This window comes from Ranitomeya variabilis, chromosome 1, assembly GCF_051348905.1.
Source record: "Ranitomeya variabilis isolate aRanVar5 chromosome 1, aRanVar5.hap1, whole genome shotgun sequence".
NCBI lineage: Eukaryota > Metazoa > Chordata > Amphibia > Anura > Dendrobatidae > Ranitomeya > Ranitomeya variabilis.
The window spans coordinates 260,180,828-260,207,837 of NC_135232.1; the positions used below are offsets into that span (position 1 = coordinate 260,180,828).

Genomic DNA, 27,010 nt, shown 5'->3' on the forward strand with positions numbered 1-27,010 from the left:
CGAGTATGTTCAAAAATGTTTTCCTGCGCATTTCAGTCTAAAACTTAGCCATTATTCATGGATAATATAATTGTTATAATAATTATCCATGAATTAAGGACTAAGTTTTAGGAAAACAAATATATCTTTGGGCATAGCAGAAATTTAATTTTTAATCATGTTGGAATAAAGTTTACACTTATTTTTTAATCCAGAATACGGCTGGAAAGCTTCTGGATTCAGATTGTTACTCTACCACATTGGGCAGTATTGTACTTTCCATGCCGAGTGTCGTTGGAGTCTTATCCAGGGTGAGCTGGTTTGCACACGTACTTTATATCGTTTCCTTACAATATGTTAAAAAAACTTTCAATTTTTTACTTACCTAGAATACATGTCTATGGTCTACAATGCATTTTTTGTATTAATTACATAGATGCCCCAATATAGGTAAAGAAATGGATACATTTGACTTCACTAAACAAAGAAACAAAGCGCAGGAGTGGTAGGATGGAGATAGTGCTTCTGGCCGGCCGAGAGATTTCTCAATAATTGTATGGGCCGCTGTTTTTTCATGTAGGACACGCTTACATTTTCGATCCTTAGATCACAAATTGGTGAAGGGGCATGTCTTATCTTTTTTGGCATATTATAATAGGATCAGATGAGTAAGGTTTCAATACCTGTAGATACTGTATATATATTTTATGATCTATTTCCTGAAATATATTGTTTTAGAACACAGTTATTCACAAAATATGTATACTACTTACTTTCTTGTCAAAAAACATCAAAATAGTAAAGACCTGAAGTGGCCAGTGACTGCACGATTTGATCTCGAATCCGCACTGTCATTGGCCACCATGATGGGTGGAGTTTTGGCCTCATGTAGCCAGCCGCACACCCTGTGGGTTTCACTTTTAGAGACAAGCATAACAAGAATAATTTTCTTATTTGTTGTTGACCACATTTTTTTATGCTTACTTATGAATCCAAACGCACCAACCACTTTCTGCATCACTAATTGGCGCCCATGATGAACCAATATATCGCTTGTTTAAAATGACTCTTCGTTTTTCCAACTTTGTTATGGTTTCACTAACTTTATTTATCTTTTTCTTTTTTAGTTTCTACACATTTTGTTGCAAATACAGAATGAAGATATTCAAAGCAGCAAAAAGTAATTGTGATTTTGGCAATGTGACCAAAGACTTCATTAGAACAACAACTGCATTAAAGGTTAAATTCAAAGTGTCCACTTAAAGGGATGATCTGGGACTATTGACTGTTGTGCCCAGTGCTGATCTTTGCCGGCTCAGAGCAGTCATGGACCGCTTCTGCAGGCAATGCTAAATCTTCCAGTGAAGTAACATCAACAGGTAGCTGCTTCTCTTCCTCTCTGTTGATAGGGCATGACTGCTGACAACATGCTGATCTGTAAGCCAGATCCCTGCTGTCTAACTGTAGTGTGGTGGCTGTCAATCAGCATGAAGGCAGCAATCACACCCCGTCAACAGAGCAAACCCGGAAAAGGAAGAGCTGTTTTGTTGGCATGATGCAGCAGGAGTGGTCTGTGATCATACTGAGCCGACACCAGGCAGATAGTTAGCAACTGCCTGCCTGTTCTTAGCCCTATGAGAAAATAAGGAAATAGTCCATGATACCCTACATCTATACATTAAAAGGGGTTATCTTATGGATACATAGTGATTCTATGCATGCTGATGTCCTCCTGCTCTATGCAGGCAACAATATGGTGTCTACTTTCAGAGATGGTTACCAAAAATTGTAGTTAGAAACAGATTACAATACCAGTGAATGACGGCCTGTGTAAAAACTCATTCTTGGAGATGCACCGTCCAGAGAATCTGCTGGTTCTTGTATTTAATCTGTTAAATGATTAATAAAAAAAAATGGTCTTGTCTCTGTGTTGAGTGAATTAACATTACAAATAATGGTACGCCTAGTTGTAAGAGGATTTGTAAGAGGATTTGTACACAACCCCAAGTCCAGTGGAACTGTAGTGCTGATTTTCCAACTTTTTATTAGCATATGGAGGTGTCATGTACAGATTCTGATCTAGTTATCTGACAAGTTTTGGTGGGTTAAATTTTTGTATGAGTATACTAAAGATGGTTACCATAGTCTTTTTTTATATATACAGTACAGACCAAAAGTTTGGACACACCTCATTTCAAGATATTTCTGTATTTTCATGACTATGAAAATTGTAAATTCACACTGAAGGCATCAAAACTATGAATTAACACATGTGGAATTATATACTTAACAAAAAAGTGTGAAGCAACTGAAAATATGTCTTATATTCTAGGTACTTCAAAGTAGCCACCTTGTTGTGAATTCCGTTCTTGGACTCCCTCCTGTGGTCATGAATGGTACTTCAGTGAGTTCTGTCCTTGGACTCCCTCTGGTGGCTTTGAGTGGTACTGCTGATCCTTGAGGTTGGCTTTCCCAGCTGCCCTCGTTTATCGCTAGGCTGGCTTCTCTATTTAACTCCACTCAGATCGTTACCTCATGCCTGCTGTCAATGTCTCAGTACTGGTTCAGATCTCTCTTGGATTTCTCTGATGACCTGACTGTTCCAGCAGAAGCTAAGTCACTGCTAGCTCATTTATTGTTCATTGTGTTCTGAATATATTTCTTAGTACATGCTAAGTTCTGTCCAGCTTGCTTTCATGATATTTCCTTGCTAGCTGGAAGCTCTGGGGGCGCAGGGTTGCACCTCCACACCGTGAGTCGGTGTGGAGGGCTTTTTGCACACTCTGCGTGGTTTTTGTAGTTTTTTGTGCTGACCGCATAGATTCCTTTACTATCCTCTGCCTATCTAGTGAAGACTGGCCTCCTTTGCTAATACCTGTTTCATTCCTGTGTTTGTGACTTTCCTCTTAACTCACCGTCAATATTTGTGGGGGCTGCCTTTTCCTTTGGGGAATTTCTCTGAGGCAAGGAAAGGCTTTATTTTCTATCTTTAGGGGTAGTTAGCTCTTAGGCTGTGAAGAGGCATCTAGGGAGAGTTAGGTACGCTCCACGGCTATTTCTAGTGTTTGTGTGATAGGATTAGGGTTGCGGTCAGCAGAGCTCCCACTCCCCAGAGCTCGTCCCGATTTCCAGTTTAACCATCAGGTCATTCTGGGTGCTCCTAACCACCAGGCCATCATAACACACCTTTTGCTTTGATGACTGCTTTGCACACTCTTGGCATTCTCTTGATGAGCTTCAAGAGGTAGTCACCGGAAATGGTTTTCACTTCACAGGTGTGCCCTGTCAGGTTTAATAAGTGGGATTTCTTGCCTTATAAATGGGGCTGGGACCATCAGTTGTGTTGAGCAGAAGTCTGGTGGATACACAGCTGATAGTCCTACTGAATAGACTGTTAGAATTTGTATTATGGCAAGAAAAAAGCAGCTAAGTAAAGAAAAACGAGTGGCCATTATTACTTTAAGAAATGAAGGTCAGTCAGTCCTAAAAATTGGGAAAACTTTGAAAGTGTCCCCAAGTGCAGTTGCAAAAACCATCAAGCGCTACAAAGAAGCTGGCTCACATGAGGACCGCCCCAGGAAAGGAAGACCAAGAGTCACCTCTGCTTCTGAGGATAAGTTTATCCGAGTCACCAGCCTCAGAAATCGCAGGTTAACGGCAGCTCAGATTAGAGACCAGGTCAATGCCACACAGAGTTCTAGCAACAGACACATCTCTATAACAGCTGTTAAGAGGAGACTTTGTGCAGCAGGCCTTCATGGTAAAATAGCTGCTAGGAAACCACTAAGGACAGGCAACAAGCAAAAGAGTTTGGGCTAAAGAACACAAGGAATGGACATTAGACCAGTGGAAATCTGTGCTTTGGTCTGAGGAGTCCAAATTTGAGATGTTTGGTTCCAACCACTGTGTCTTTGTGCGACGCAGAAAAGGTGAACGGATGGGCTCTACATGCCTGGTTCCCACCGTGAAGCATGGAGGATGAGGTGTGATGGTGTGGGGGTGGCTTGCTGGTGACACTGTGGGGATTTATCCAAAATTGAAGGCATACTGAACCAGCATGGCTACCACAGCATCTTGCAGCGGCATGCTATTCCATCCAGTTTGCATTTAGTTGAACCATCATTTATTTTTCAACAGGACAATGACCCCAAACACACCTCCAGGCTGTGTGAGGGCTATTTGACCAAGAAGGAGAGTGATGGGGTGCTACGCCAGATGACCTCGCCTCCACAGTCACCAGACCTGAACCCAATCGAGATGGTTTGGGGTGAGCTGGACCGCAGAGTGAAGGAAAAAGGGCCAACAAGTGCTAAGCATCTCTGGAAACTCCTTCAAGATTGTTGGAAGACCATTTCCGGTGACTACCTCTTGAAGCTTATCAAGAGAATGCCAAGAGTGTGCAAAGCAGTCATCAAAGCAAAAGGTGGCTACTTTGAAGAACCTAGAATATAAGACATATTTTCAGTTGCTCCACACTTTTTTGTTAAGCATATAATTCCACATGTGTTAATTCATAGTTTTGATGACTTCTCTTCAGTGTGAATTTACAATTTTCATAGTCATGAAAATACAGAAAAATCTTTAAATGAGAAGGTGTGTCCAAAATTTTGGTCTGTACTGTGTGTGTGTATATATATATATATATATATATATATATATATATATATATATATATATATATATATATGTATAATATAAGGAGCTTCACACAAAATTAGGATATCATCAAAGAGTTAATTTATTTCAGTTCTTGAATACAAAAAGTGAAACTCATATATTATATGGAGTCATTACAAACAGAGTGCTCTACTTCAAGTGTTTATTTCTCTTAATGGTGTTGATTATGGCTTACAGCCAATGAAAACCCAAAAGTCATTATCTCTGCAAATTAGGGGTCGGTAGGATCCTGCTGTAATTAAAACCACCACATATTGAAAGGCGGAGTGCTCCGTCAGAGAGCTAACATGCAAATAAAAGACTGACTGGCACTTCCAAGCTAATGCGAATGGATGCATACTAGGAGCAGCCAACTCCATATACAGTATACAAAAAAAGTTGCACTCTGTTGTGCTAAAGCATGTAGACATGGAATATATGAAATATGAATAGCAACGCTCTGGATAATATGAAAAAATTGAGATTCTTAGCACATAATTTGGCCGATTCATGCATGCCCAGCAACCAACGACAAGGTGGTCTCACGCTGCTGGGATACTACATGTCTAGTGTGAATACCTCTCTTAGGCTGAAGTCTCAAATCATGGGTAAATGTGGGTACCTTTCTCAAATGCCTGTATTTATGGGTAGGTAGGATCCTGCTGTAATTAAAACCACCACATGTGGCTGAGGGTGATATTTGTATACATTAGCTCTATGACTGAGCACTCTGCCCCTCAGCCTCATGTGTTTTTAGTTACAGCAGGATCCTACCTTCCCATAGAGATGTAGACTTTAGTCTAGGAGAGGATTCACATTAGGCAGCTCCCAGCAACGATTATCGCCTTATCAATTCTCAATTTTTCATATTTTCTAGTGCAGTAATGCAATTCAATTTCATATTTCATGTTTCATACTATAGTGCTACTTTGTTTTTGTCAGTGATTTCAGACTGGGACAGAGGTTCACCTTCAGGCAAGACAATGAGCCAAAACTTTCTGCTAAAACAACACTCGTGGTTTAAGGGGAAAAGTGTAAATGTTTTGGAGTGGTCTAGTCAAAGCCCAGACCTTAATTCAGTTGAGAATCTGAGCTGGAGCAGGAAAGGAAAGGGCAAAAATCCCAGTCGATAGATGTGGAAAATTCATACACACTCCTTGGTCTTCATGGTGTTGTTTTGTTAGTGGAGCCTCTTGCTTAATGGTGTTGCAGGTTCTGTGGCCTTTCAGAAAAGGTGTGTATATACTGACATACCATGTGACACTTAGATTGCACACAGGTGGACTTCCTTTCACAAAGCATGTGACTTATGAAGGAATTTGCTTGCACATGGCAATTTTCAGTTGTTTGAGCCCACAAATTTAATTTACCGTATATACTCGAGTATAAGCCGAGGCACCTAATTTTGCCACGGAAAACTGATGTAAGCTTATTGACTCGAGTATAAGCCGGGTATGCATTGTCCCATCCCTGTCCTGCTATGTGTGGCTCCCCCCGGTCTCCTATTTGTATGCATGGCTCAACGTCCTCCCCGTCCTCCCCCTTCTATGCATGGCTCATCGTTCTCCCCATCCTCCACCTTCTATGTATTGCTCTGCGTCCTCCCCCTTCTATGCATGGCTCGGTGTCCTCCCCTTCTATGCATGGCTCGGCGTCCTCCCCCGTCCTCCTCCTTCTATGCATGGCTCAGAACCCTCTGCGTCCTCCCCCTTCTATGCATGGCTCGGCATCCCCCACGTCCTCCTCCTCTTATGAATGGCCCAGTGTCCACCCCCTTCTATGCATGGCTCAGCGTCCTCCCCCTTCTATGCATGGTTCAGCGTTCTCCCCCTTCTCTGCATGGCTCCGCGTTCTCCCCCATCATACTCACCCTCCTTGTGTGGTCCTGCACGTCCCTGCATCTCCGTTGTCCTGGAGCCGGCAGCTCTCCTCTCCTCTGCTCAGCGGTCTCGTGGTACCGCTCATTAAGGTAATGAATATGCTCTCCACACCTATGGGAGTGGAGACACGTACATATTCATTACCTTAATGAGTGGTACCACGTGACCGCTGAGGAGAGGAGAGCTTACAGCGCCAGACAATGGAGATGCAGGGATTTGCAGGACCGCGCGAGAAGGGTGAGTATGATGTCACAGCCACCGGCTCCTGCCGCTGCTCCCCCTCCCCGCCGGCTTAATGGGACCGTGACTCGTGTATAAGCCGAGGGGGGTGTTTTCAGCACAAAAGCATGTGCTGAAAAACTCCGCTTATACACGAGTATATACGGTAAGCCTCTATTTTTCTCACTTCACCAACGTTTACTATTTAGTGCTGATACATCACACACAAATCAAATTACAAAAATATTTAAACACAGGTTGTAATGTAACAAAATAGGTAAAAACCAAGGTGGGGTTCACTTTATATGAACCATTTTGAGCACGGTAGCACTGCCTGCTCTACCATCCTTGGGGGACTATGTAGGTGAAATATAATTGCCTGTGCAATATAGCCTCTAAATTCTGCATATATGTTCTGATACCTCCCACCAGTACTCTTGTGTGAACGCACATTCCCATAACCCATGCCATAAATTGGTGAGTGGAGTTTGTTACTTTATGCATAATATAATCCAATCTGGGAATTTAGGGGATGGCTGTTTATTAAAATCATACAAGGCATCATGCATTAGTTTAAAGTAGGTTTCCCTCCATCGTCCATTAATTATGCATATTTTACTGTCCACTATCTGTTCTGTATTCTCTCTATCCACTTTGTTCAAGTCCACATAACGTTTTCAGGTCCACTTTAAGGAAGTGGGTCATCGGATCATTAAATAACAAGGATGTCTTGCCCACCGTATCATTCAAGATGTTTATGTGTACATCCACACTTTCAGCTAATATCCTTAACCTACAGAACACATGTACCTGTATTGGATGTGGAAAAAATGACTGGGAGTGATAACCTGCGTTTGAGCTCCTCTAATGAGTCACCTCTTCACCACACTCATCAGATCCTTCATTGTCATGATGCCCCTCTGCCGGCACATCATGGACCATCCACCATCCCCAATATCTCTGGGTGAGCCCCAAAAGCCATACCTTTAGAAATAGAAAAAGAGTCTACAAACTTTTCAAACCTATTTCTGTGTGTTTGATGGCCCTCAAACGGTCTGAACAACATGCCCGCTTTTATGTCATATAAAACAGTGTTTCACATTCAGGGTTGGATGTCGATCAAAGCTCATTGTGTATGTCATTAGGTGAAGAAGAGTCTTTCTTGCTGCAGCACCACACACTTTACTCGAAGGAGTGGTGCATTGTCATTATGAAAATCAATTTCTGCATTTTACTAAGGCTTATTTAACCGGGAGCATGTTTATCAATGTGTAAACATACACTATTGTGACATGAAATGGTTTAGTTAGCTATATATATGGATCTGACTAGTTCCCTTAAAAAATGACTAATTTTGCAATATTTCTTCTTTTGGTAAGATTTCATGAACTGTTTCTAAGTACATACCTGAGTCAGTTTATATAAAAACTATTTCTTATAGATGTGTTCCTCTGTAAGACTTGTGGAATAGTGTCCTAATTAGATCCAAGGTGTGGAAACAGTGTGCTCATTATCTCCAACCTGACTCAACAAGTTCCTATATTTTAGTACTAACAGGTAGCAATTATTAGACATGTAACAGGAAACAATTTGACAAGATTTGATACATTGTGTTTATTTTTTTCTTTTTATTCCCCATAACTAGAGATGAGCGAACTTGTTTGGAAAACGTTCGCCAATCTCAAATTCGGCATGAACTTAGCACATTAGGATTCGTGTTCGCTTTTACAAGCATTTTTACTCGAAGTCAGTAAAATGTGCTCACAGTTCAGTAAATCATCACATTTCTACTAATGCTTTTGTTATTACTTTGGCTAGGATAGTGGTTCTGTATGATAAGCAGGGGGTGGGAGACAAGGAGACGTGTTTGATTTTGGGAGGGGGTGTGGAGAGGTTAGAGTAGCGACACACTCTTCCCCCCCACCCCTTAACGTTGTGTTGATTCCGGCAGCCAATGAGGGCTCAGAAGCCATCAACAACATCATGACACCAGGTCTTCTGTGATTGACTGTCAAAGTCACATGTCCCTGGCCATATAAAAAACGGACAGCTTGTTTTGCTGGCATCATTGTCACAGTGCAGAGAGGTTGCTCCTACTGCTGCTGAAAGTGAACTTGTCAGTTAAATAGATAGGATCCTATCCCGTATAAAATCGATCTTCTGGCATCGAAGCTGATTGTGCAAAAACTGTGTGGCAGTCGCCAGAGGCACCATTAGCTGCTCCAATGCGTTTGTGATAAAACTGTTTCTTTGCAAATCAGAAGACCAGATTTCCACTTAAAAAATCATTAAACCTAATATTGGTGCATAACAGTGTTGTTCAGGCACACTATCTAAGAAAATAAATAGTGATTGTTCATTTAGTGACAGGCGACTGACAGCTGTGGGCCTAAGGTTATGAAACATCAAGTTTCAAGAGAGGAAGGCTACCTACAACATGAGTGGGGGAAAAAGCAAGGTCGTGGTGGAAGGGGGTATAGGCTTGGTGTGCGACGTGTACGTGGGTTAGTTGTTCATGTAAATGAAAGCTCAACTGACCAAACACCGTCTTGTCCTATCCAAAGACCGCTGACAACATCTGTTACTGGCCGGGCTACTCGACTCCCTTTCTTTGGAAACCGCACAGCGCTACACCTTGTATATGATGCTCAGAAAGAGCATGTGCTAAAGTGGATGGCAAGCCTGCATCAAGTGGCCTCTCCTCCTCTTCCTCCACCTTAATATTACACACCGTGCAATCCTCAGAGGGGGCACCCCAATCACCCTCGTTTCTCCCCACGTCAAAAAATTCCAAACACCCAACTGTGGGAAATTCAGATGGGCCATTCTGCAGAGCTGTTCACAAATTCTATTCCATGGGCATCAGAGGTCTGCTCTTTAACTACAAAATATAAAGGAGGAAAGCATCTGCATCAAAGCCAAAACATTTTTTACGTTGGATCCGGGGCTGGACGAAGTAGGGTCTGAGCAGAGTCCAAATCCTCGTTACCAGATGTTAACCACCAAGGGTGGAGGTGATCCTGGTGAGACTCATACCAGAGGTACATGTGGACTGTACAGTGGTGTCAGGGCAGGAAGAAGAGGAGGGTGACACTCAAGGTGAGTAGTGTGAAAAATAGAATGATGAGGTTGTAGATTCCACTTGATGTGAACCCAGAGGTACGCAGCTGAGTAGCTCAGCAGCGGAGGAAGAGGAGGAGGTTACGTTGTGGCTTCCCACGCAGACATGAAGTAATGCAACCACAACGAGCACTGCATCCTCAGCCCCAACTCTTGCTGTGGTCTGCACTGGTTGAGAGTGTGCAGTTCACGGAAGTGGCAAGGGATGCCTAGCCTGGGCCTTTTTTGAGACCACAAAGGATGACCCAACACTCATTTTCTGTCATATTTGAGCAAAAAAACTCAGTAGAGGCAAAAATTGCAATAATTTGACAACCACGTGCATGAACCGGCACATGCGCGCTCAATATGCCTAAGTGTGCCCCAACGCACGTTTCGTTAAGACTTCCTCTTGAGGGAGGGGCAGCGGAGACGGCGTGTCACCAGCACATTGCCATCTTTCATTAGTAAGTTATTTTGTATTTTCCTTTCAGCATATTGTGTAATCTCAGAGGATCCTTTTTCACATAATCAGCTGTTTATCTTGGACTTTATATTATGTACTGTGCACTTTATATTTACCTTGTCTTGGATGCTGCTATTTAATGGATCTGAATAATGTTGACAGATATACGTCTTTATCTTAAGGATGCACGCTGCACTTTGTTATGATTATTATTGATCATTAATGCTGGAGCATACAATACAATTTAGTTAAGTATATTACTCATAAAATGGCTTAAAAGATGTATTGGTTAAATTCTGTTCCTGTATATATGGTGTTCAGTAGTTCTGATTTTATTGTCACTTGATTTTTTATTTTGATTTACTAATAAAGATTTAAGTCTAAGGATTATACTCTGTTGGTGGTCTTCTCCGCACCATTTTTTTGGTTATGAATATTACAGTTTAAGTTCTCTTGTCCTTTATACGTTATTGTGATTTTTTTTGTGTTAATATTGCTCTAACTCAGCCTGGGTGCGCTGCTATAGAAAGCACTGTCGCAGTGTGCTTACTTAGAATGATCGTACCCCACAGGTCATTGACTTGCATCTCTACAGAGGTCTTTCGGCCTAGCGGTTAACCGTTTGGTTTGTGCTGTTATGACACTGTGGAATTCCACTCTGCACATGTTGCAGCAGCGACGAGCCCTGGTGCAGTATGTCCTTTTGCATAGCCTGGGCCAGTGCACTCCGGATATGGTGAAAATCACACTTGCGGAGTGGGCACAGATGAAGGACCTCTACATTTTTTAAATGGCTACTAAGATGGTTAGCACTGATGATGTCGTCATCAGCATCACTATTCGAGTCATCTACATGCTGGAGCACACTTTGAATAGTCTGTGTGAGGGTGGTGGTCCCAGAGGAACAGGAGGATGCGGAAGGAACAACAATATCTCAAATGTCTGGGCTGTCGTTGCACAGGTGGGTGCCATGGGAGGTTGGCTTACAGCAATCAAGGGAGGCACCTGGTACCAGACAAACTTAGTGAAGATGCAGGAGCCGAGGAACAAATGTAGGAGGATGAGGTGATGGACACCCAACAGCCAGGAGATGAAGAGGATAATGATCTCTCTATTGTCCGTGGTTGGTGGCAGACCACCATGGACTTGGACCTCATGGAAGCGCATGGCACATGAGCACCTTCTTTCTGCACTATCTTCAACACGATGCTCATATTCTTAGGGTTAGAAATAGAGTTGACTACTGGGTTGCCACTCTGTTAAATCCATGGTATAAAAGTGAATTTAGCCAGATGCTTTCCCCCTGGAAAGGGATGCTCACATACTGAAGTATTTAAACACGATTGTAGACAATCTTAAGAGTGGTTTTCCCCAAGGCAGGAGTGAGGCACACAGTGTGCATCCCAGTTCTAGACGTCCAACCTGGGAACATCACGGTGTCATTTCAAAAACATTAGCAACAGTGTAAGTGGCATAAGCTATTTCTGTGAGTCATTTCACACATTTTTTAGACCAGCTTGTGCACCAGCAGAACAGAGTATAAGTCTGACATGTGACCGACTGGAGAGAATGGTACAGGAGTATCAAGCTCAATATCAATGCCATCAGAGGGGAGGTTTGGACCCTTTTACATTTTACAAAAATGGAAGAGTGGCCTGATATTGCCTGTGACGCCTTGGAGGTTTTGTCATGCCTGGCAGCCAGTGTTCTCTCAGAACGTGTCTTCAGCACTGCTGGTGGTGTCTTGACAGATAAGCGCATCCAACTGTGCCCTGAAAGTGTAGACTGCCTAATTTTCATCAAAATGAACAAGTCATGGATCTCCAATGACTTTTGCACCCCAGTCACAGACTTGGCAGACTAGGCAATGGTGTAGTTTTGTGTCATGCATTGATCTTGCATTATTGCAGTCTTTGCCACCTTTGTGGTGTCTTCTGTGCCTGCTGTTGCTACAGTTGCTGATTTTACAAACAATTTTTTGAAATGAGAAGACTCCAAATTGGGTCTCCATTGTCACGGACTTGGTTTGTGGAACCACTGTGCCATGGACCACGGAGAGCCTGGAGGGGCGTGACTAAATGAGCACCGAACTGTTCACTACAACCTCTGATGGTGAGGTTAGGCTTGGCTCCCGATAAGCATCAGGTGCCACTCCAGGACAACCAATGGACACACAGCAGCTGGACCCAGTAGGACAGACTGGATAGAGCAGCAGGCAGAGTTTGAATCAGAGTGCAGCAGGCAGAGCTTGAGTCAAAGTACAGCAGGCAGAGTTCGTACCAGAGTGCAGGAGGCAGGATCTGCACCAGAGTGCAGGAGGCAGGATCTGCACCAGAACTTAGACTACAGAACTGGAAGGTTGCTCAGGCACCTCCCCAGTGAGGAGGAAGCAATATATAATGCCCCACAGCCATTGGCTGCAGAGGAAATAACAAGTGCATGTGCTGGCCCTTTAAGAGGGCGTGTGCGTGTGTGCCCTGAGGGTGTGTGCCCTAAGGACATGGCTGAGAGTCCGACTGGAAGCTCTTCTGGACGCATGCAGAGCATGGGGAAGGAAGGAACCGACCGCAGCACGGGAGAGTAAAGTGACACACCGAAGACCCTGCCTGTCAGCAAGGATGTGGCGTGGTGCTAACAGTACCCAACCTCTTTGCTCCCCCTCCTCTTCAAGCCATTGAGGAAGTTCCATAGGAGAATCAGCGTGAATATTCTCCTTAGGCTCCCAGGATCTCTATTCGGGACTGAAACCCTTCCAGTCGACAAGGAAGAAAGTCTTGCCTCTCACCTTCTTCATGGCCAAGATGTTCTCCACCTCAAAGACATCATCTGATGCAGTTAGCACAGGCATGGTATTGGGATCCTTGATCGGCTTCAGCAGAGATACGTAGAAAGAATTCGGAATCCATAATGAAGGAGTCAACTTCAATTTACAGGAGACCTCGTTGATCCGCTTCAGCACTTTGAAAGGTCCAATAAAACGAGGACCCAACTTGTAAAAGGGAACTTTCAGCCGGCATGCCTGGACGAGAGCCATACCTTGTTGCCGGGGCAGAAGCATGGAGGGTCCAGGCACCTTTTATCTGCATGTCTCTTCATACGGGCGGAGGATGCTTCTAAAGTGGCTTTGGTGTCCTCCCACAATTTCACAAAATCCTTGGAGAGGGCATCTGCTGGAGGGACATCAGAAGGAACTGTAACTGGGAGGGGAACCTTGGATTGCCGACCGAACACAATGTAGAAAGGAGACTCTCCTGAGGCTTCACCAACGTGATTGTTGTACGAGAACTCAGCCCAGGGAAGTAATTTCACCCCATCATTGTGGTGGGCATTGACGAAGTGTCACAGGTAGTTGCCCAGGACCTGGTTGACATGCTCCACTTGCCTATTGGACTAAGGATGATAGGCCGAGGAGAAATCCAAGACGATGTCCAGATGTTTCCAGAGAGCTCGCAAGAATCTGGAAGTAAACTGCGAACCTCAATCAGACAGTGTGACGAGGAAATCCGTGCAGGCGGAAACTATGTTTGATGAAGTTGTCAGCCAGTTCAGGAGCAGACGGGAGAGCAGACAACGGGGCAAAATGCGCCATTTTGGAGAAGCGATCCACGACTACCCAGATGATGTGCAACCCTCGGATACTGACAAATTTGTAATGAAGTCCATTGCTATGTGCTGCCATAGACTAGATGGCATGGGTAATGGCAGGAGAGAACTGGTAGGAAGTCATCTGGGGACTTTATTGCGGGCACAAATCGGACAGTTAGCCATGTAAGCATAGATCTCCCTCCTCATGGATGGCCACCAGCAGTGGCAAGAAATCACTTGTAGTGTCTTCTTTTGTCTCGCGTGACCAGCCACCTTGGACAAGTGGCCCCATGACAAAACTCGCTCCCTCTCGGATTCAGCCTCAAGGGTTTTTCTTGGGGGAATACGCGACAGGCTGATTGGAGATTCTTCGTCCCCAGACAGAAATAAGCGAGAGGGCATCAGCTCTGACAGTCTTGTCACCGGACCTGAAATGTAATAGAAAGTTAAAGCGGGCAAAAAACAAAGACCACCTAGCTTGGCATGGATTAAGTCTCTGAGCGTTCCGGAGATACACCAGGTTCTTATGGTCCGTATAGATGACCACTGGATAGACTGCGCTGTCCAGCAGGTATCGCCATTCGCCACACCTCCAAAGCCATCTTAATGGTGAGTAACTCCCGGTCCTTGATGGAGTAGGTATTTATTATTATTATTGTGTGTATGTAGTTACGCTCTTGGATGAAGAAGGCCTTAGAGAAGAAACCGCAGGACAAGCGGCGACCCGAAGAGGATTTCTGAGTGAGCACAGCTCCAGCCCTTAACGAGGATGCGTCCACCTCTAGGAAGAACTGTTTGTTCAAATCTGGACGATGCCGAACGAGAGAGGTGGAGAAGGATTCTTTAACAGAGCGGAAGGCCTCTTCAGCCTCGGAGGACCAGTTCTTTAGATCGGGTCTCTTTCGGGTCATAGAAGAGATGAGAGCGGTTAGAGTGGATAAGTATGGAATGAATTGTCAATAATAGCATAGCCAAGGAATCGCTGTATTGCTTTGACTCCCATCCTGAGTCCGGTGTCTGAGATGATGTAACCCAAAAAGGGAAGGGCAGACTGTTCAAAAATGCATTGTTCATACATGGCGTAGAGTCGATTCTCCCTAAGACGCTGAAGAACTTGCCGAACTGCTTGATTGTGGGAGGCCAGATCTGGGGAAAATACCAAAATGTTGCCCAGATACACAACAATGCAGGAATAAAGCAGGTCCTGGAAGATATAATTGACGAACTCTTGAAAAACTGCCGGTTCATTAGAGACCAAAGGGCATCACTCGATATTCATAATTTCCGTCCCTAGTGTTTGAAAGCCGTCTTCCATTTGTCTCCCCGGCATATGTGGATTAGATTGTAGGCACCTCTTAAATCTAATTTGGTGAAGATCCTGTCACCTTAATCGGTCAAACAACTCAGAGATCAGTGGGATAGGGTATTTCTTTTTCACCGTGATCTAGTTGAGACCCGATAGTCTATACAGGGTTGGAGTGATCTGTCTTTCTTTTTAACGAAGAAAAACCAGGCACCAGCAGGAAAGGACTTCCAAAAGAACCCCCTGGCCAAATTCTTCTGAATGTAGTCCAACATAGCTTGAGTCTCAGCTAGAGACAAAGGGTAAATTTGGCCTCTAGGGGGTGTAGATCCAGGAATCAAGTCGATAGGGCAGTCATACGGCCACTGGGGCTGCAAAGTCTCTGCTTCCTTTTTGTCAAATACTTCGGCAAAGGACCAATAGGCAGATGTCAAACTGGGCAGCGATGCCGGAGAAGACGGGGCCTTAGCCGGACGTACTGGAGCCAGACACTTCTCATGACAGGAATGTCCCCAGCGGAGCACCTCTCCAGTTCTCCAGTCCAACACAGGTTCGTGCTGTCATAGCCATGGTAGGCCTAAGAGAAAGGTGGGAGACATGTGGGAAAGAACATAGAAGACTATCCTCGTAGTATGACGCATCCCAATACGGACCTCAAGCAGCTAAGTAGCCAGACGAACCATCTCCCGAAGAGTTCTCCCATCGACAGATGTTATTGCCAGGAGGTTCTGGAGCAGATGAACTGGGATTTCGAACTGATCCACTACAGCCTGGAAGATAAAATTTCTGGCTGTCCTGGAATCCAAATACACTGAGAGACATGTCTTTTCCGTCTAGGGAGGCCTCTCCTACGACCCTAGGTGCTGGAGCTTCTCCGGCTTCACCGGACAGACTCGAATGGAGTGACCCATGTCTCCACAATGCAGGCACTGGCCATTAGCGCGGCAATCCCTCTGTTGCTGCCTAGCAAGGGCAAGGCAGTCAATTTGCATGGGTTCAGATGAGTGCTTGACAGGGGAGGGTGAAGGAACATGCGGCCTTTGAAAAGATGGAGCCAGACGCCACAGTCCTCTTGCACGTGCCACCTCACAGGCACACTCACGGAAATGAAGGTATATTCGGATGGCAAGGGAGATCAGGTCATCGAAGGTAGTTGGTAGGTTTCGACCGGCTAGCTCATCCTTAATTTCTTCAGAAAGCCCCTTCCAGAATAAGCTTCGTTATTCCATCCGAGTTCGGACGCCAGAGTGCGGAAGCGCACCGCATATTGTCCCAAGGGTGAGTTGGACTGATGTTAACAAAGAAGAGTGGAAGCTGAAGAGGTGGATTGTCGGGTTCATCAAACGCCTTGCGAAAAGCCTCCAAGAATGCAGGCAAATTGGAGATGATTGGGTCCTCTCTCTTCCATGATGGTTTCAACCACACCTTGGCCTTGTCTCCAAGGTGCGACATAAGGGATGCCACCTTTGCTCGGTCCAAGTGGTGAAGTGGTGAGGAAGGAGTTCAAAATGTAACTGGCACTGATTGATGAACCCGTGGCAGAGTTTTGGATTGCTGTCAAAGCATGGTGGAGCTGCCAGTCGGGGGCCTGGACCCAGCAACTAAGCAAACCCTCTGAGGAGTCTGGAGAAGACGTGGCTGCTTCAACATGCGGGAACTCTGGAGAGAGGTTTAAGGCCTCCAACTTGGTAGTCATGGACTGCAGCTGCATGGACAGCTCCTGCGTGTGTTTGTCGGCAGAGCTCTTGGTACATAATCCGAACGGGCAGGATCCAGGGTCCAGCGGGATCCATTGCCTGAGCAACTGTCACGGATGTGATTTGTGGAACCACTGCCACGGATCACGGAGAGTCTGGAGGGCGTGACTATGCAAGCACTGAACTGTTCACTAAAGCCACTAAAGCCTCTGATGGCGATGAATGCCAAGTGCCACTCCAGGACAGACCAACAGAAGTGCAGCAGCTGAACCCAGTAGGACAGACTGGATGGTGCAGCTGGCACAGTTTGCATCAGAGTGCAGCTGGCAGAGCTTGAATCAGAGTGCAGCAGGTAGAGTTTGTATCAGAGTTCAGCAGGCAGGATCTGTATGACAGTGGCGCAGACAGGATCTGCACCAGAGTGCAGAGGGCAGAATCTGCACCAGAGTGCAGCAGGCAAGATCTGCACCAGAATGCAGCAGGAACTGGTATGCAACCTTACGCAACTTAGACCACAGAACAGGAAAGTTGCTCAGGCATCTCCCTAGTGAGGAGGAAGCAATAGTTACATAATGCCCCACAGCCATTGGCTTATGACCCCGCCTGTCAGAGCAGGGATCCGGCATGATGCTTACATCCATCTGGTGAGTTTCCTGTAGTGGAAGGTGTGTCAGAGGCCTGTTATAATATTTCTACTTTGTGGACATTGATGCCACTTTGTTGGTGTGTCACAATATCTTTTTGAAATGTGGAGACTCCAAATTGGGTCTCCCTGATGAGTTGTCTGTAGTGGAAGGTGTGTCAGAGGCCTATTATAATATTTCTACTCTGTAGACATTGATGCCACTTTAGTGGTGTGTCACAATATCTTTTTGAAATGTGGAGACTCCAAATTGGGTCTCCCTGGTGAGTTGCCTGTAGTGGAAGGTGTGTCAGAGGCCTATTATAATATTTCTGCTCTGTGGACATTGATGCCACTTTAGTGGTGTGTCACAATAACTTTTTGAAATGTGGAGACTCCAAATTGGGTCTCCATCTGGTGAGTTGCATGTAGTGGAAGGTGTGTCAGAAGCCTATTATAATATCTCTACTCTGTGGAAATTGATGCCACTTTAGTGGTGTGTGATATTTTTGTTAAATGTGGAGACTACAAGTTGGGTCTTCATCTGGTGAGTTGCCTGTGTAAGTAGGGCTCCCAGACATGCAGGCCTGTACTCACTTTCAGTCAACTACCTGTGTTACTTTCCTTACATTTTTGTATCAATAGTACTGTATGAAACTGATGTTTGTGCTCTGTGAGTGTGGCTGAAAAAAAAAGTGTTGCATGAGGTATCAAGCTTCTCATATACAGTGGGGCAAAAAAGTATTTAGTCAGTCAGCAATAGTGCAAGTTCCACCACTTAAAAAGATGAGAGGCGTCTGTAATTTACATCATAGGTAGACCTCAACTATGGGAGACAAACTGAGAAAAAAAAATCCAGAAAATCACATTGTCTGTTTTTTTATCATTTTATTTGCATATTATGGTGGAAAATAAGTATTTGGTCAGAAACAAAATTTCATCTCAATACTTTGTAATATATCCTTTGTTGGCAATGACAGAGGTCAAACGTTTTCTGTAAGTCTTCACAAGGTTGCCACACACTGTTGTTGGTATGTTGGCCCATTCCTCCATGCAGATCTCCTCTAGAGCAGTGATGTTTTTGGCTTTTCGCTTGGCAACACGGACTTTCAACTCCCTCCAAAGGTTTTCTATAGGGTTGAGATCTGGAGACTGGCTAGGCCACTCCAGGACCTTGAAATGCTTCTTACGAAGCCACTGCTTCGTTGCCCTGGCGGTGTGCTTTGCATCATTGTCATGTTGAAAGACCCAGCCACGTTTCATCTTCAATGCCCTTGCTGATGGAAGGAGGTTTGGACTCAAAATCTCACGATACATGGCCCCATTCATTCTTTCATGTACCCGGATCAGTCGTCCTGGCCCCTTTGCAGAGAAACAGCCCCAAAGCATGATGTTTCCACCACCATGCTTTACAGTAGGTATGGTGTTTGATGGATGCAACTCAGTATTCTTTTTCCTCCAAACACGACAAGTTGTGTTTCTACCAAACAGTTGCAGTTTGGTTTCATCAGACCATAGGACATTCTCCCAAAACTCCTCTGGATCATCCAAATGCTCTCTAGCAAACTTCAGACGGGCCCGGACATGTACTGGCTTAAGCAGTGGGACACATCTGGCACTGCAGGATCTGAGTCCATGGTGGCGTAGTGTGTTACTTATGGTAGGCCTTGTTACATTGGTCCCAGCTCTCTGCAGTTCATTCACTAGGTCCCCCCGCGTGGTTCTGGGATTTTTGCTCACCGTTCTTGTGATCATTCTGACCCCACGGGGTGGGATTTTGCGTGGAGCCCCAGATCGAGGGAGATTATCAGTGGTCTTGAATGTCTTCCATTTTCTAATTATTGCTCCCACTGTTGATTTCTTCACTCCAAGCTGGTTGGCTATTGCAGATTCAGTCTTCCCAGACAGGTGCAGGGCTACAATTTTGTTTCTGGTGTCCTTTGACAGCTCTTTGGTCTTCACCATAGTGGAGTTTGGAGTCAGACTGTTTGAGGGTGTGCACAGGTGTCTTTTTATACTGATAACAAGTTTAAACAGGTGCCATTACTACAGGTAATAAGTGGAGGAAAGAGGAGACTCTTAAAGAAGAAGTTACAGGTCTGTGAGAGCCAGAAATCTTGATTGTTTGTTTCTGACCAAATACTTATTTTCCACCATAATATGCAAATAAAATGCTAAAAAAACAGACAATGTGATTTTCTGGATTTTTTTTTCTCAGTTTGTCTCCCATAGTTGAGGTCTACCTATGATGTAAATTACAGACGCCTCTCATCTTTTTAAGTGGTGGAACTTGCACTATTGCTGACTGACTAAATACTTTTTTGCCCCACTGTAAGAGGACTTACACTGCTCCCTTAGCCACCACGTCTTAATTGAAACTTTAATTGAAAGCTCCAAATGCTGACCCAGACCCTGATACTTCATTCAGGCACATGGCTGACTTCTGCTGTGCCATTATCAAATTTCTACTGTAGGTAAATTAATACCACAATTTCTGTTGTCTGTCCCTAATTTTTGGAAATATATATACTCCAAGTTGGGTCTCCTTTATGCATGGTGCGTGTTGTAGTATGGCTCCCAGACCGGCAGGCCTGCATTTCCTTTAGTGAACTATCAGTGTTACTATCCTTACATTTTTCTAACAATAGTTCTCTACCAAGCTGATATTTTGCCACCTGAGTCTGGCTGGCAAAAAATAAAAAAATTGAGCTGTTGCATGAGGTATCAGGGCTCCCAGCAAAGAAGGTTCCCTTAGCCACCATGTCTTAATTGAAACTTCAATTCCTCGCTCTAAATGCCGGCCCAGACCCTGATACCACATGAATGGCCTATTGCTGACTGCAGCTGTGCCATTATAAAATGTTCTGCTGTGGGTCAATTGATCAGTCACCTACCTGTTTTACTATCCTTACATTTTTCTACCAATAGTAGTCTATGAAACTGATGTTTGTGCCACTGTGTGACTAGGAAACTAAAAAAATTGAGCTGTTGCATGAGGTATCTGGGCTCCCAGCAAAAAAGGCTTACACCCGCTCCCTTAGCACCATGTCTTAATTGAAACTTCAATTCAAAGCTGTAAATGCTATCCCAGACACTGGTACACCTCATGCATGGCACATGACTGACTGCTTCTGTGCTATTATAAAATGTTCGATTGTGGGTCATTTGAGCAGTCAACTACCAATAGTAGTCTATGAAACTGATATTCGTGCCACCTGAGTGTGAGTAGGAAACTAAAAAAATTCAGCTGTTGCATGAAGTATCAGGTCTCCCAGGTAAGAAGGCTTACACGAGCACCTTAACAACCAATTCCTCATTGAAACTTCAATTCCAAGCTGTAACTGCTGGGCCAGACCCGGATACCTCATGCATGGCCCATGACCGACTGCTGCTGTGCCGTTTGCAAATTTCTACTTTGATCAATTGATGCCACTTTTCATGGTGTCTGCTTCTAATTTTAGCTGTTTGGGAAGCTTTTTGTCACCTCTTAAGGTGTTCTGTATACGTTTAATTTGGCCTCCCATTGAATTTAATAGCGTTCAGATACATTTGGCAAATCAAACCGAACCGAAGCTTGAAAGGTTCACTCGTCTCTACTCATAACCTGGCCTTAGTACCTATCATTCTTTATTTTTGGATGCTAGAGATTCTCAACAGAATGCTGATCCTGAGACAGTTGTTACTATTGTAGCAAGATATCGCTGTGCCAGGAAAAAATGTTGGGAATCAGGCATGTTAAATTTTACCATGCCCAATCCTTAGTTACTGTGAGAGAGGCTGCAGGGAAGAATGGGAGTAATAGCTGACAACTACTGTATGAGTATGGACACCATATTATTTGACACTTTTGAATTCACTTGGAAGGGACTAAGCTGTTGTAATGGACGCAGCATATGGAATAGAGTGGGTTGTTTCTTGCAGAAAAAAAGCAGATCCGTTTTCTAACTCCTGACAACTAGTTAAAGGCTGTTTCACCCATTTATTCAGTTTTTTGTTTGGGTCCATCATTAGGATTTCCTGTTGGTCGTATTTGTCAGAAACATACTGTTGCAGGCAGATACTGAGCATGTCAATGGCTGTCTTGTCATCACATTTTATTGTCATTTTTCTCACACACTTTGGCTAATGGTGCATTTCCTACTTGACCTCCTGTGGACAGGCCATGGGTGAATTTTAGCATCACTCCTCACGTGTTGACCAGGCCTTACCCATCAAATCCATTCACAAATGTGCTTCAGTGTCCTGGAAAACAACAACAGATTCAAGCTGTCTGTCAGTCGGCAGCTATTTTTTAAAGCCTACTTCCCACATTGTGTGTCCTTGTAGCAGTGAAGAGGCTGTTCCTTCAAAGATCTCACAGCATGTCCCATTCCGGTCATGCTGCCAGGCTTGATAGATGACTATTTGTTCTCTTTTAATTAGCTAGGCGAGAAGTTACAGCGACATTTTTGTCACCAGCACAAATACAATTTCAGCCATTTTAAATACTGTAGTTGACATAAGGAAGATTAGTTTAATTCATTTGACCATGTAAGCTAATGTTTCTATTGCTCTGACAGTTCTTCCTTTTTTCCCAGATGTCAGTGTATTTTATAGTTGCTTCAAAGCAATTGAACTTTAATTACGCTACTTTCCAGATGAAGTCTCAGCAACAGCATTTCTTAATTAGTTCAGATCACAATACACCAGGCTGTGTTGAATTTTTTGGGCACTGTCTAGTATTGAAGGACTGTGAAGCATCTGAATTTTCTACTTACAGATGCAACGATTTTCATTCCAGTATCTACCCCATACCAACTACATTCTCTAATAAAGGACCCCATACACATTAGACTGACGGGCTAAACCTGCTAATATCAGCTGGCTTTGCTGATAGCCTAATGTATATGTGGAATTGCATACAGCATAAAGAGAAAAAACAACCACAAAAAATTGAAGTATAAACAAGCTCAAAAAGATGTTAATTTAATCAAAAAAGTAAGTTTATTAAATAAAATACAAAAACATACAAAACAAATTCATGAAACATATAAAGAGAATAATCCGCTACAGAGTGCTTAGAATATTGGGTGCAGGTGCACCAAAAAAACACGCTACGTGTCACAGCATGGAGAGGGAAAGAAAAGAAGGGGATAAAGTCACATGATTACCACAACTGGGTCAAAACTAATTTTAGTCCATATGACACTTTCTATCACTAGAGTGAACCACCACTGCACTAGCGCTAATCATAAGCCAGCATAGCAATACAGTGACCACATTTCCCAAATGCAGGAGGAACACTACGTCTCAAGTTTCTTACCCTTCTCCCTCTCCATGGTGCAGACACACGTACCTGGGTCATTGTTTTTGAGCATAAAGAGAAAAGCGGCACTCATCAAATCCTTTTCAGAAAAGTCCTTTATTCCAACTGTTGGGACATTCCAGCTGTACGCATGGTGTATGTGTGAGAGAAAGCTTCCCATAGTAGCTTCAAGGAGAGGCGAAATGTCCATCGTTCTCCACTTCATACAGCAAGCAATTTAACTGGATCTAAATTGAGCACCATGACGAATCCAGCCAATCTGATGTAAGTCAGAATGAAGGTATAGGATCTCAATAGTGTCCAACAGTCTGGTGCCTAAAATTCTCCTAACTTCAATAATCTATATATGGGCCTACTGACCCTTCGCCGGACAGATGTCATGGAAGATAAGAATCTAGAATGTCCAATTTCAACTTTTGTTCTTGGTGAGATAAGCCGCTATCAGACCAGAGATGTCTGGCAGTCGCTCTCCCATAGAGAATACAAGAGCGCTTGGGATAGTCGATCACGCCTATGAATGGAGGAGTCAGGAGATATAGTGGCCAGCTAAACAATCGACTGAATTATCTTTCATCCAACAGCTATCTATTGGGCATGGGAGAAGTAGTGATTTTCGATATTCCAACATTAAAATGTAATTACCACAATCTCACTCAGAACAATGTTCTTTTATTTGAGCCCATGCTACCTCAAACTTAAGGTAGTAGTTCTATTAAGTGAATGTTTTTTAAAACCAAGATCAATCATCATAGTGTTAGGTGTGTTAGATTACCAATGCCATAGCTATATGGAATATTCTAAATTGTGGATGATGCAAAGTTTCCAATGTAGGTCTAACTTCAAATGCTTTAACTTAATGCCCTAATTATAACTGTGCTGGTGTACTGTGTATGTTATCATTGCATTTCTATGAAACGTCATATTGAGGCAAAGCCTAAAAAAATGATTTACATAAATATCACATTCAAGAATATGTCTGGAGAGCATTACTTTTGAGCAGGGGTGGGCAATTAATTTTCCCAAGGGGCCACATGAGAGACTATGACTGTTGTGGAGGGCCGAACCAATAGGCCAAAATGAATTCACTCAATATTAATATCAATATATTATAATTATTATATTATTGCTAATTATATTAATATTAATTGTATCACTTAATATTGAGCAGAATTAAATATGCTGATATCCCCTATATATCGCTTGAACCCGAGTACAGCCCCTTCTGTATATTGTATGAGCCCCCCAACAGCCCCTTACATGCGGCATGAGCCTTACACATCCTCCCCCATATGCGGCATGAGCCCCACACATCCTCCCCCATATGCGGCATGAGCCCCACACAGCCTCCCCCATATGCGGCATGAAACCCACACAGCGTCCCCCATGTGCAGCATGAGCCCCACACAGCCTCCCTCATATGCAGCATGAACCCCACACAGCCTCCCCCATATGCGGCATGAACCCCACACAGCCTCCCCCATGTGCGGCGTGAGCCCCACACAGCCTCCCTCATATACGGCATGAACCCCACACAGCCTCCCCCATGTGCAGCATGAGCCCCACACAGCCTCCCTCATATACGGCATGAACCCCACACAGCCTCCCCCATATGCGCCATGAGCTCCACACCGCCTCCCCCATATGCGGCATGAGCCCCACACAGCCTCCCTTCTATACGGCATGAACCCCACACAGCCTCCCCCATATGCAGCATGAGCCCCACACAGCCTCCCTCATATGCGGCATGAGCCCCACACAGCCTCCCCCATATACAGCATGAGCTCTAAACAGGCTCCCTCATATACAGCATGAGCTCTAAACAGGCTCCCTCATATACACGTGTGGGGTCAGGCGCGCGCATTCCTGCAGCAAAGCATTACGCAGCTAAGCATAAAGACGCTGCAGTTATTTCAACGGCAGGAGTCAATACCCCACTCTTTGTATACAGATACAGATCTTTTTGGTATGTCTGCTGTGTAAGCACTTATTATTACTTGGACCTAGCTTTTCTATTAACCCATCTTACTCCTTCACCATGTTTACCTATGCCCTTACAGTGTTTGCTCCACTAATCCTCTCTCTCCTTCGTTAACACAAACCCCAGCACTCTCTAACCTAATAATCATCTCCCCTTCCCTCTTACGTCCCCACCTGTCCTCTGCTGACCTGCTCATCAACCTCAAATCTGTCCTAAAAAAACAAGTCGGCCACTCTCCTTCTCCCACCTGCTCTCCCTTTCTCTGCTTCTCACTGCTGGAGACATATCTCCCAACCCTGGACCCCCACAGCTCATACCTCCCATTACTACCCCCTCCTTTCGCTCCCTATCTAATATGAACTACCGCAATCTTTCCAACATAAAACCCGTACCCCTGACGCCCACCCCCCTGCTCCCTCTCTCTGGAGCACTCTGGAATGCCCGCTCAATCTGCAATAAGCTTCATGTGATTCACGACCTTTTTCTCTCTCGCAATCTTGCCTTGCTCGGCCTAACAGAAACATGGCTAACACCCTCTGACACCGCCTCTCCTGCTGCGCTGTGTTACGGAGGCCTCCACTTCACCCACACTCCTCGCCCCAGCAACAGACATGGTGGAGGAGTGGGTCTTCTCCTTTCTTCAAACTGCACCTTTAACACAATCCCACATCTTCCCTCCCTTATCCTCCCCTCTTTTGAAGTCCACTCTGTCCGCATCTACTCTCCCTCCAACCTCCAAGTGGCCGTCATATACCAACCTCCAGGCCCGGCCACTACCTTTATCGACCAGTTCTCCACCTAGCTTCTTCACTTTCTCTCTGCTGACATTCCCACCATCATCATTGATACCCTTCAGTCAACAGCCTCCAAACTTCTGTCCCTTACTTCATCTTTTGGACTTACTCAGTGGTCCTCCGCAGCCACCCACACAGACGGACATACACTAGACCTCGTCTTCACCCGTCTCTGCTCTCTATCTAACTTCACCACCTCCCCTCCTATCTGACCACCATCTGCTCACCTCATCCCTGTCCTCACCGGTCACCCATGTCCAGCAACATGCGCACCCCCGCAGAAACCTTGCACACCTAGAAACCCACACACACTCTGACTCCATCCTACCACTGGCATCCACATCCTCACTCCACGACACAGACAGTGCCGCTGCTTTCTACAATGCTACTCTCACATCAGCTATTGACACGGTTGCCCCTCTCATCCATGGCAGAGTGTGACGTATCAATAGACAACCTTGGCACAATAACACCACTAAAAAGCTCCGGCAAGTGTCCAGGGTTGCAGAGCGGCGTTGGAAAAAAACACACTCGCAAAATGACTTCACTGTATTCAAACAAGCAACACTCGCTTTTAAATCTGCTCTCACCTCTGCTAAACAGGCCTACTTCACAACCCTTGTATCTTCCCTATCCTACAACCCCAAACAGTTATTCAAAACCTTTAACTCCCTCCTCTGCCCCCTCCAACCTCCCTCATGTCTGCTGAGGACTTTGCTACACACATTAAAAATAAGATCGACCAGACAAGGCAAGTCTTCATTGTTCAACCACCACAACCCCTTTGTATACCAGACCAATGCCCAAACCCCATAACATTCCTATCCAACATCACTGAAGGGGGGCTTAATTGTCTCCTCTCCAAATCGCACCTCACCACTTGTGCGCTCAACCCCATCGCATCCCACCTCCTCCCCAACCTCACCACCTCACTTATCCCATCCCTAACCCACCTCTTCAACCTATCACTAACTTGTGGCACCTTCCCTTCTGCTTTCAAACATGCCACAATCACACCTATCCTTAAAAAGCCAACCCTTGATCCAACTGCTATGTCCAGCTATCGCCCAATATCGCTGCTCCCATTCGCTTCCAAACTCCTGGAGCCGCACGTCCACTCTGAACCTTCCTCCCACCTCTCATCTAACTTGCTCTTTGACAATCTACAATCTGGTTTCCGCCCCATCACTCAACTGAGACAGCCCTGACCAAAATCACTAACGACCTACTTACAGCCAAAGCTAATGGACAATAATCTGTACTCCTCCTAGACCTGTCCTCTGCTTTCGACACAGTTGACCACTGCCTCCTACTACAGATCCTCTCCTCCTTTGGCTTCAAAGACCTCACCCTATCCTGGATCTCCTCGTACCTTTCCAACCGCACATTCAGCATCTCACACTCCCACACTACCTCCTCATCCCACC

The 27,010-nt window shown here is 44.7% G+C and overlaps 2 protein-coding genes across 2 annotated transcripts in view; both read left to right on the plus strand.

Annotated features, from left to right (window-relative positions):
- TXNRD2 (thioredoxin reductase 2) overlaps positions 1–1,902 on the plus strand; it is a 186,295-nt gene extending 184,393 nt beyond the window's left edge. The window contains exon 18 of the mRNA XM_077293390.1: positions 1,107–1,902. The gene's annotated coding sequence lies outside the window, so the exon portion shown is untranslated. The remainder of the gene's footprint in view (positions 1–1,106) is intronic.
- The window catches only part of GNB1L (G protein subunit beta 1 like), a 716,249-nt gene that overhangs the window by 462,873 nt on the left and 226,366 nt on the right, over positions 1–27,010 (plus strand). The gene's annotated exons all lie outside the window — the stretch shown is intronic.